The following is a 9,422-nucleotide window of genomic DNA, read 5'->3' as shown; positions in this document are numbered from 1 at the left end:
TTACGTCCTGTGTGATTCCATTCATATAACACTTCAAATAACAAGACTACAGAAATAGGGAACGGGCTGATGGTTGGCCAAGCTGAAGGAGGGCTAGGATTGGAAGGGAAGTGGGTGGACTCTAGAAGAACAGCAGGAGGGGTCTTTTTGCAAGAGAAGTGTTCTGCGTCTTGACTGGATGCCTGTCCACACCCTGATCATATTGATGCACACAGTTGTGCATCCCCTTGGGAGAATCTGGGTAAAGCATACGTGAGATTTCTGTACTATTTCTACAACAGCATGTAAATCTATAAGTATCTCAAATATAAATCTTTCATTTAAAAAGTACTCTGCAGGTCCAGTAAAACACTGGGTTACCTGCATAGAGCCTACAGAGTGATGATTTATAAGTCTGGTAAGGCGTATAAAAGAGAAATCAGGAGTTCCCACTGAGGCACAGCAGGTTAAGGACTTGACGTTGCTACAGCTGTAGCATAGGTGGCAGCTGCCACTCAGATTCAGTTCCTGGCCCAGGAACTTCCATATGCCCTGGGAGCAGCCAAAAAGAATCAAGACAAAACAAAAAGCAAACTCAGGACTAGTTGGTGTTCCTAGTTAATATTTTTATAAGAGTAAAATGTTCACACCATTAAAAAATCAGGCTGAGCATATGTATATAACACAAATATCACTTCTCTGTTTAACCCCCTCCCCACCAATATTTACAGTCCCACTGTCCAAAGAAGCGCTTTTCAATGTGTCAACTTTCTTTGGGGCATAGTTACTCCAAAGTAACCAATAGACATGTGCATGATTTGTGGTTAACTTTCGACCTTGTCTTTCTGCTCTGGGGGAGGATTTCGCACTCTTATTCCCGTAACCCAGCAGCTGCTCCCCCCAGCCACGCACGTGCCCATAGCTCCACTGTTTCATCCTTCCAGTAGATCATAAAAGCCTTCTTGCCTGACGTGGAGTTGGTCAGTTAACAGAAGAAGTTGGTTAAGGAGGGTAATTACACAAAAGGATATGTACTTTTAACATTTGGTTTTAACTTCAAGTACGTCATTGTACATTCATTCCCCAAGCTTTTGGTACACAGCCAAGGTCTTTTCCTTGTGAGTGGACCTGCTGAGTGGACGTTGCCATCACTTTCTCGCAGAGACTGCCTTTCTAACCCATATTCTACACTTTGCAGTTTGAGAGGCTTAAGGTCACACAAGACCTTAAAAGTCCCTGCAAAATCTGACGAAATCTTTTCTCATTTTGTCATTTTTCTTCCCTCTTTCGCAGTTGTCTCTCCCATGGCTAAGTCAGCCACAAAACGTTTTTGGTGATTTTCTTTTAACCGTATAAAAACAGTTCATTTGATTGTTAGCCTGTTTTTCTTGGCTTTTGCTTTTCTCGGATTTCAAGTTTTTACGTAATACAGTCACAACTACAACTGACATAAACAGGTTTGGGAACAAACACCACTGAGCCTTAGTAAGCTTACAACTCAACCAGAGAGAGGAAAATGGCACAGGTCTTACACAGCAAGACCCACTAGCTATATATTCAATGTTGTGAGGGTATCAGATAATGTATTTAATGCAGGAAATGGGACCATCCATCCATGCCAGAGTCGGTTAAGTGGGATCCATGATGAGAGGTGTTATTTCTCCTTCCAGCCAGGTCAAGTTGGGAAGGGACGGTCATCCGACACAAGAACTTCCATGGTCGGCACTGCAGTAACCAACCGAGGAGACAAAGTGTTCAGAAGAGCAGCCATAAAATGCAAAGAGAAGCAGGGACCAGTTAGCTGAAGAGCAAACCCATCTGCCCACCTGAATAGTAGCTGTCAGGGGTTTCTCTGGATAATAACCCCTATATGATCATACGGAAAAAAAGAGAGGCTAAATTCTGATCAGTGTGTCCGTTTCACGACGTGGAAAGTGGGAACTTCGCATAAAGACTGCCATCGAGAACACGGAAATAAAAGTTTGGCGCTTGCGGTGTTTAAGATTCTACCATTCTTTATAAGCAACCCCACATACCCAGCAGCGATGCAATTTGGGGAACTGACACTTTCTCAGAAAGTTGTTTCGGCTTTGTCTTAATCAGAGTCTCCTGTCTTGTGATTGGGCTGGGCCCACGTGAACCAGAAAGTCACCAAGAATGACAAACTCACTTAGTGCAATTAACGTGAAGTTTCTTCAGTGCCTTTAAAACAAAGCCATGGGAAGCATTCTATGGTGAATGTAAATGAAGATGAATAATGCCCAGGTTTTTGCTAAGGGCTTTAGACCGTGAGCCTGATGACAAAGTCAAAATCCTGATGAGGGAAGTGATTAGAGAATTATGACGAAACAGAACTGTGCTGACGCCCTGCCCGAGACCTTGGTTCCAAGTTACACGAGCAACAAATGTCTTTATTATTTAAACTTCTTTGGTCAAATGTCTACTTCTTAGGTCCAAACATACACTAATTTCTTTTGCAATATTTAAAAGATTCTTCCTCGATTATGAAAAACATTTTTTATTGGTGGTCCTTCTGTTTCTATAAATTCAACGAAATTGTGTTACTTTAATTTATACATTGAACAAATAGAATTTGTTACCTCAAGAGGTAGACTGAGCTGAAATAAGAGTATTAAAGAGAGGGAGTTCCTTGTGGTTGAGTGGATTAAGGATCCAGTGTTGTCACTGCCGTGGCTCTGGTTACAGCTGTGGCGCAGGTTCAATCCCTGGCCTGGGGAATTTCCATGTGCCATAGGCTCAGCCACACACACAAACACACACATGCAGAAAAAAAAGAGAGAGAGAGAGAGAGACACTTTTGGTCCAAAATAATAACCCTTTATGATTGACGTCTTGGAGAGCAAGCAACAACATCAACTCCCAAAATATTCTGGGGGGCGGGAGGCAGTGTCAGAATGAAAGTTCTAGAATGCCCAGGCTGAGGGTCTGGCTAACGGAGGTGCTTCTGATCATTCTTGGAGGGTGGAGCCATAAAAAATATAACGAGGTGTTTCTAGCGGGGGTCGATGGCAAACTTACCACGCCAGATGCCGAACTCCGGCATTTGTTTAGATGTCTTTCTACTTGAAAATATCTACCTGGTATTATTTTTATCCTGAGTGTAGAGGAGAAAGGCATGTTCTTGCATTTAAATGACTTGCCCAGTGTCACAGTGCCCCTAAAGAGCTGACCTAAAACGTCTGTTACCTAATCTCGAAGCTATTCTCTCCACTACTACGCTGTGCATTTAATTGAATTAATTTCTTTAACGCACGGGCTAAAAAAAGAAAGCAAACAGCTTGGAAGCCAAGTAGTACAGGGTGCGCCTATAACTATAATGATTCGAAACATCTCCCGACACCTTCCTCTACTGACAGTTAACTCAGCTTCACTGTTCTAACAGCATATGTAGCCTCTCAATGGGCCAGAGGGGCCCCTGTGCCCTTTGAAAGAGGAGAGTTTTCTGCCGCGGGTCTCTGGAAATCAGCAGCCTACAGTCAATGCATTTCCAGTGACTTTACATTGGAGTGAGCTGGTGAATGCATAGCACACCAGTCCTAAGAGATTTTAGATGGACTCCACTATTTTATAGAGGAATGATTTCCCAAGTTTATAAAAGGACTATCGAAAATCCAACTTGATAGAAAAAAATTAAAAAAAAAAATCCAGCTTGACGAAGGCTGGGTTTCGTGGTCACCACCACTCTTTAAAAACTACATTTGGAAGGAATGTGCTTTTTCATCCACTCATCAGTGGCTTCACCTGCAGAGATGGAAATTCCCGGGGATCAACCTGAGTCTCAGCAGTAACCGGAGCCAGAGCAGTGACAACACTGGACCCTTAACTGGCTGAGCCACCAGGGAGCTCCTAACGGGGTTAATGAAACCCAAAGACGTAAATGGGACCAAACATTGGCAGAGGTCTGGGGTGACAGAGGCAGACTAAAGCTTGGATTTCCAGACTCCTGGCCCAGCGTTCTTTTCTCCTCACTGTGATGCCGATGCCTCTGCTCTGCAGGCTGTCAGCTGAAAACGTGGTTTTATCAGCTGTACATACACAATCCATCTGCAGAAGTAGAACAAGGCAGTTGTGTGGTATCAGCAGAACCACGGGGTGAGAACAACCATGCTTTTGGTGGAGAAGCAATAGACCATATGGCTGAGGGTGCGGGGTGGGGGGGGTGCAAGGTGTCCCTGAGTTGAACCCCACCTCCATCACATGCCAGGTGATGGGTGCTTTATTCTGTGCCCCAGTTTTCTCACCTGTGAAGTGGTGACTATGACCCATCTTTGAAAAGGAAGCCCCGCCTCCCAGAGGTCTCCCAAGGAATCAAGCATCCAGAACAATGTCCAGCACACAACACCTTTATTGGAATTTGGCAAGTAATTATGTGGTTTACTCGTACCCATTGTAAGTGGGTCCTCTCAGCCACCCGTATCCAGGAAGGATGTTTTCAAGTCTGCCTCTTGCTTTTTCCGAGTTCTTCTTTCCAGTACTTCATAGATATTATTTCCTACACCTCATTTCTTATTCAAAATCTCTCTCAGAGAGTTCCCGTTGTGGTTCAGTGGGTTAAGAACCCAATACAATGTCTGTGAAGAGGCAGGTTTGATCCCCGGCCTCACTTCTTGGGTTACAGATCCAGCTTTGCCACAAGCTGCAGTGAAGGTTGCAGATGCTGCTCAGTCTGGCGTTGCTGTGTCTGTGATGTAGGCCAGTAGCTGAAGCTCCAGTTAGACCCCTAGCCTGGGAACTTCCACATGCAGCAGGTGCAGACCTAAGAAGGAAGAAAAAATATCTCCCTCAGATTGTCAAAAATTAAGTTGCTTTTAAGGATGTTCATTGACAAGGCACATCTTTTTGTGATTTGTTTGAATTTGGGTTCAGAAAATATTTCCTGAGGACCCACCACACTTTTCCGTGTTGCCATATGGAAGGTCAACCGAGTTGCTTCAACCCCGTGGCCTCCACCCTTACCCATCAGTAAAAGCAGAGATGGTGGCATTAAATAAAATAGGCTGAACTTCATAAGCTCTTGCCCCATCTTCTCAAAGGGGAGCTAAGTCCAGTCCATAGGCCATGCCTCAATTTTATCCAGTTACACCTGGGAAATCTCAGGTGTTTCACACGTGCCCCTAAACTGCCCCGTTAGCTTCCGTGCCTGCCACACCTCTCGCAGGCTCTTCCACACCGCCGGGGAGGCTCCGTTGCAAGGCCACTGCTTCCGGAGGCCACCCCGATGATGCCAAGATCTGGGGAAGGTCCTGCCTCTCACAACTCTCGAAGCTGTCAGCCCATCGTTCACGCGGCACCCAAGGGGGCACTTTCAATGCCTCCTCGGGGAGAAAGGCCCTCTTTCCCCTAGAGCACCCCGATTTGTTACTTGCCCCCTTCTCACAGAGTCGTTGATGTCAAGGCTTCTTCCGTTTCCACCTGCAGCCTCCTCTCTCCCCTAGTCTAGACCCTGTCCCACAAGTCTCGACAGGTGAAGGGTGTACAGGTTTCTATCCGCCCCCCCCTTTCTCCGGGCACCGACTTCTCCTTTAGCAAAGTGGCGAAAGAAACCTCAGCAGTCTGATGATTCCTAGAGGCCGGCACGCGCGTGTACCACATCGCTCTTGTCAAGGCTCAGTCACAGCCGACCTCGACTTCACCACCCCGGGGCTTCATCTCCTTTCCCCCTCATTTTTTTTTTTTTTTTTTTTTAGGGCCTCACCCAGGGCACATGGAGATTCCCAGGCCAGGGGTGGAATCGAAGCTGTCGCTGCTGGCCTACCCCACAGCCACAGCAACGTGGGATCTGAGCTGCGTCTGCAACCTACACCACAGCTCACGGCAATGCCAGATCCTTAACCCACTGAGCGAGGCCAGGGATGGAACCTGCAACCTCATGGATACTAGTTGTGCCACGATGGGAACTCCTCCCCCTCAGTTTTGATCATGGGAAAGGGCTTTGTTTGTTTGTTTGTTTTTTCCTCAGTGATTCTTTTCTATAGAATGTACTTGCAGTGCTTAATCTGTGTTCTCCCAATTCTGGGTCCACTCCTTTGAATATCAGTTTTCCAAAATGGGAGGATCTAATCAGACTCCTAATGGGGCCCTGGGTTACTATAAAATGGGCCAAGATCACGTCTCCTGTCTCGTGAAGTGGTTAAAGCCCAAAGAGAAAAGCTTTATGATACTTGGTTGTGGGAATGAGCTGGAGGGCCCCAGGTCCTGGGTAAGAACAGGCTCTCTTAGAAAAAGACAGGCAGGTTATTTTGATTCTCCATAGCCTGTTGACCCTGAGCTTCCCGGGACATTGACAGGACCATCTAGCATTGGCTTTCAAGGAATCCCAGGGTCATCCTTCCTAGAAGGCAGCCTTGGTTTTGGAGAAAACTCTTCTGAGGCCTCTGACCAGACTGCTTTCGTATAGTGGCTAAACGAAAGGTTAAATGAACCCAATTAGCTAGAGTTTCCAATGTAATTGTGTCTTAGTTTCGCAGGTCCAAAATGAAGGACAAACATTTGCTTGCTCCATGTTTGTTTTGTGTGTGTGCGTCTTTTGCCTTTTTTCTTTTTAGGGCCGCATCTGCGGCATATGGAGGTTCCCAGGCTAGGGGTCGCTGCCGGCCTACGCCACAGCCACAGCAACGTGGGATCCGAGCCACATCTGTGTCCTACACCATAGCTCATGGCAACGCCGGATCCTCAACCTACTGAGTGAGGCCAGGGATCAAACACTTGTCCTCTTGAAGACTAGTCAGCCTGTTAACCACTGAGCCACGACGGGAGCTCCTTGCTTCATGTTTTTCATCTGAGGCTGTTAGCAGTGACTTCAGGCAACGTGGGTCAGTCCATGACCTCATGGAGACTGGTGAAAATTCACCATTTTGAGAACATACGTGTTCATTGATTTCAGGAGCGTGAGCCCCCACAGTCAGTTGGCATAATAACAGCTACCGAATGTATTACTGGGAGAGCAGTTCAAGCCATTTCATCTCGTTGGCAATTGATCGTATTTAGGACATTACTCAGATGGAAAATTGGTTTTATCTTTTAAAATGTCCTATTTAATGGCAATTTTACTAAGAGTCTCTGAGGGATTTAAAGAAAAAAACATTGACCATGAAACACAAACATTTGTCGTGGAGATCAATGGTGAGAAAGCTCCCTGGTTCCATTTAGAAGGGTTTGATGCTTGTCTTCAAAGTGCTTGCAAGTTCTAGCACAATAAACACTTTGAAGCCGAATGCTTTGTCATCCCCCTGCCTCAGGCTTGCCGCTTCTGGCATCGATTAGCCGGGTTGGTCTCTTTCTTTCTTCCCTTTTCACAATGGAAGCGTTTCCCCATAACGACGGTCTTTTTCCCATCTGAGCACCAAGCTCTCAGACCGCTTAGGCCGTGATAGCGACCTGTGTAGGACAACGTCCTTAATGCAAGGTGTCCCCCACGGGATCCCTGCGGCCTCGGGACAGTGTTTGTCTTGGGACCCCAGGTGCCCCTGGGACAATGAGGCAGGCACCACCACCACTGCGACAGTCAGCATGACAGCAGCAAGCCACCTCTGGCCCCGGGTGGCTTTTCCGAGGCTCTTTTCTGGCAGTGACCGGACCTCCTCTCAACACTTCGTCTGACTGCTTCCCAAGCAGAAGGCCGTTTTTTAAAAAGGAAGCTGCCTCGCCCTTTTTATCCAATCGGTTGCCCTAACATTTCCCCACACCACTGTCAGGTTTTAGATGCCAAATTCTCCGCAAGAGACGTACTTCCCTGGTATCCCTCTAGGGAAGGGGAGGCGCGTGGGACTCCCAGGATGACCGGCTCTTCTCGAAAGTGGACGTGGTCAAATGGGGCGATTGTCTGAGAAGTCTTGAAACATGTGTCTGATTCTTTGCTTGTGGGTAACACTATGTCCTCTTTATTTTGTCTTACTGGAGGCACCGATGGCCTGACAGTGACACCCTGGAAAGGAGTAATGGGGAACGTCTATGGAGCCTGCTTTTTTATGAACCAGGGAAGAAAAAGACATTTGGATCAATGCAGAAGCACCGAGATTCTTTCAAAGGAGCTGACGTTTGATTCGGCGCAGGAAGGAATTTTTGCGCCACTCTTTCCCTTGTTTGGATGACTCTTCAGACAACTTTTTTCTGAGAAAGTGTTGAAGCTCCATATGAAACGGATTTCGATGTTTCCTTTAAATAATGACACATTTTCTCTCGCTCTCTTTCTCCATGCTCCATATACATGTATGTATGCCTCACGTGTGTCGGATGTGTACTATATATTACATATATATAAATATCTGTATATAACACAACTACAACTGACTTTTTTGTTTTGCCTTACTTGTGATAACAGCCATGTCAGTTAAATAACAAGGTTACTCATTTGTCATTCAGTGGCGGTGGGGTTTTACTTATAGCTGCTAATATGCATTCGTTATTAAACTTGGCAGGAAATGAAGGCTAACGCATGTGCTCCCATGCCCCCCCCAACATGCACAAATATCCCTGAGCCCATAAAGTAAAATATTCCAGGCAAAGGGTTTCCTTTAGCAAAATATAATTAGCGAAAATTTAATAAATATAAAGCAACACTATTACAATTCTCATTTTCTAATTTAAAAAAATTGAAGCGTCCCTACCTAGGACCAATTAGAAGGGTTTCGTATCAATTTACACAAACTGGGCCTTTCACTTGGAGATATGTAAACAGATGTTTAGAAAGTATCTATGTTGGAGTTCCCGTCATGGCACAGTGGTTAATGAATCCGACTAGGAACCATGAGGTTGCGGGTTCGATCCCTGCCCTTGCTCAGTGGGTTAACGATCCGGTGTTGCCGTGAGCTGTGGTGTAGGTTGCAGATGCGGCTCGGATCCCACGTTGCTGTGGCTCTGGTGTAGGCCGGTGGCTGCAGCTCCGATTCGACCCCTCGCCTGGGAACCTCCATGTGCCGTGGGAGCGGCCCAAGAAATGGCAAAAAAAAAAAAAAAAAAAAAAAAAAAAATCTATGTTAAAAAGGTAGAAGTGTGTTCCACACTCAACCCCCACCTTCACCACATTTTTTCCCCCTTGGAACATAAGGAAACTAGCCAAAATAAATAAATAAATAAATAAATAAATAAATAAATAAATAAATAAATAAACGGAAATATGGAACAGCAAAAAAAAAAAAAAAATTTACCCGGAGACTTGAGTGCAGACCTAGGTTGGGATCCATTAATTAATGTTACCCAACCACACTTCAGATTCATCCGGAAAAGCAGGGTTGTGATTGGGAACGGCAGATAAGATGACACCTGGGGACATGTTTGTCACCCTCACAGTTCCAGAAGCTGGTTCCCCCAAACAACCTCTAGGATGGGCACAGACACTAAAAAACACCTATGGGGGGGCCACACAATCAGTTCCTTCCTGACTATACTCGTGTGACCCGCCTGGACTTGCCTTCCCTGTGTGT

Source organism: Sus scrofa, chromosome 18 (assembly GCF_054392235.1).
Source record: "Sus scrofa isolate SSC_HxYL_T2T_F1_AM1 chromosome 18, Sscrofa_HxYL_maternal_Yorkshire_Landrace_v2.0, whole genome shotgun sequence".
NCBI lineage: Eukaryota > Metazoa > Chordata > Mammalia > Artiodactyla > Suidae > Sus > Sus scrofa.
The sequence above is the reverse complement of the archived record's forward strand: the minus strand, read 5'-3'. Positions refer to the sequence as shown.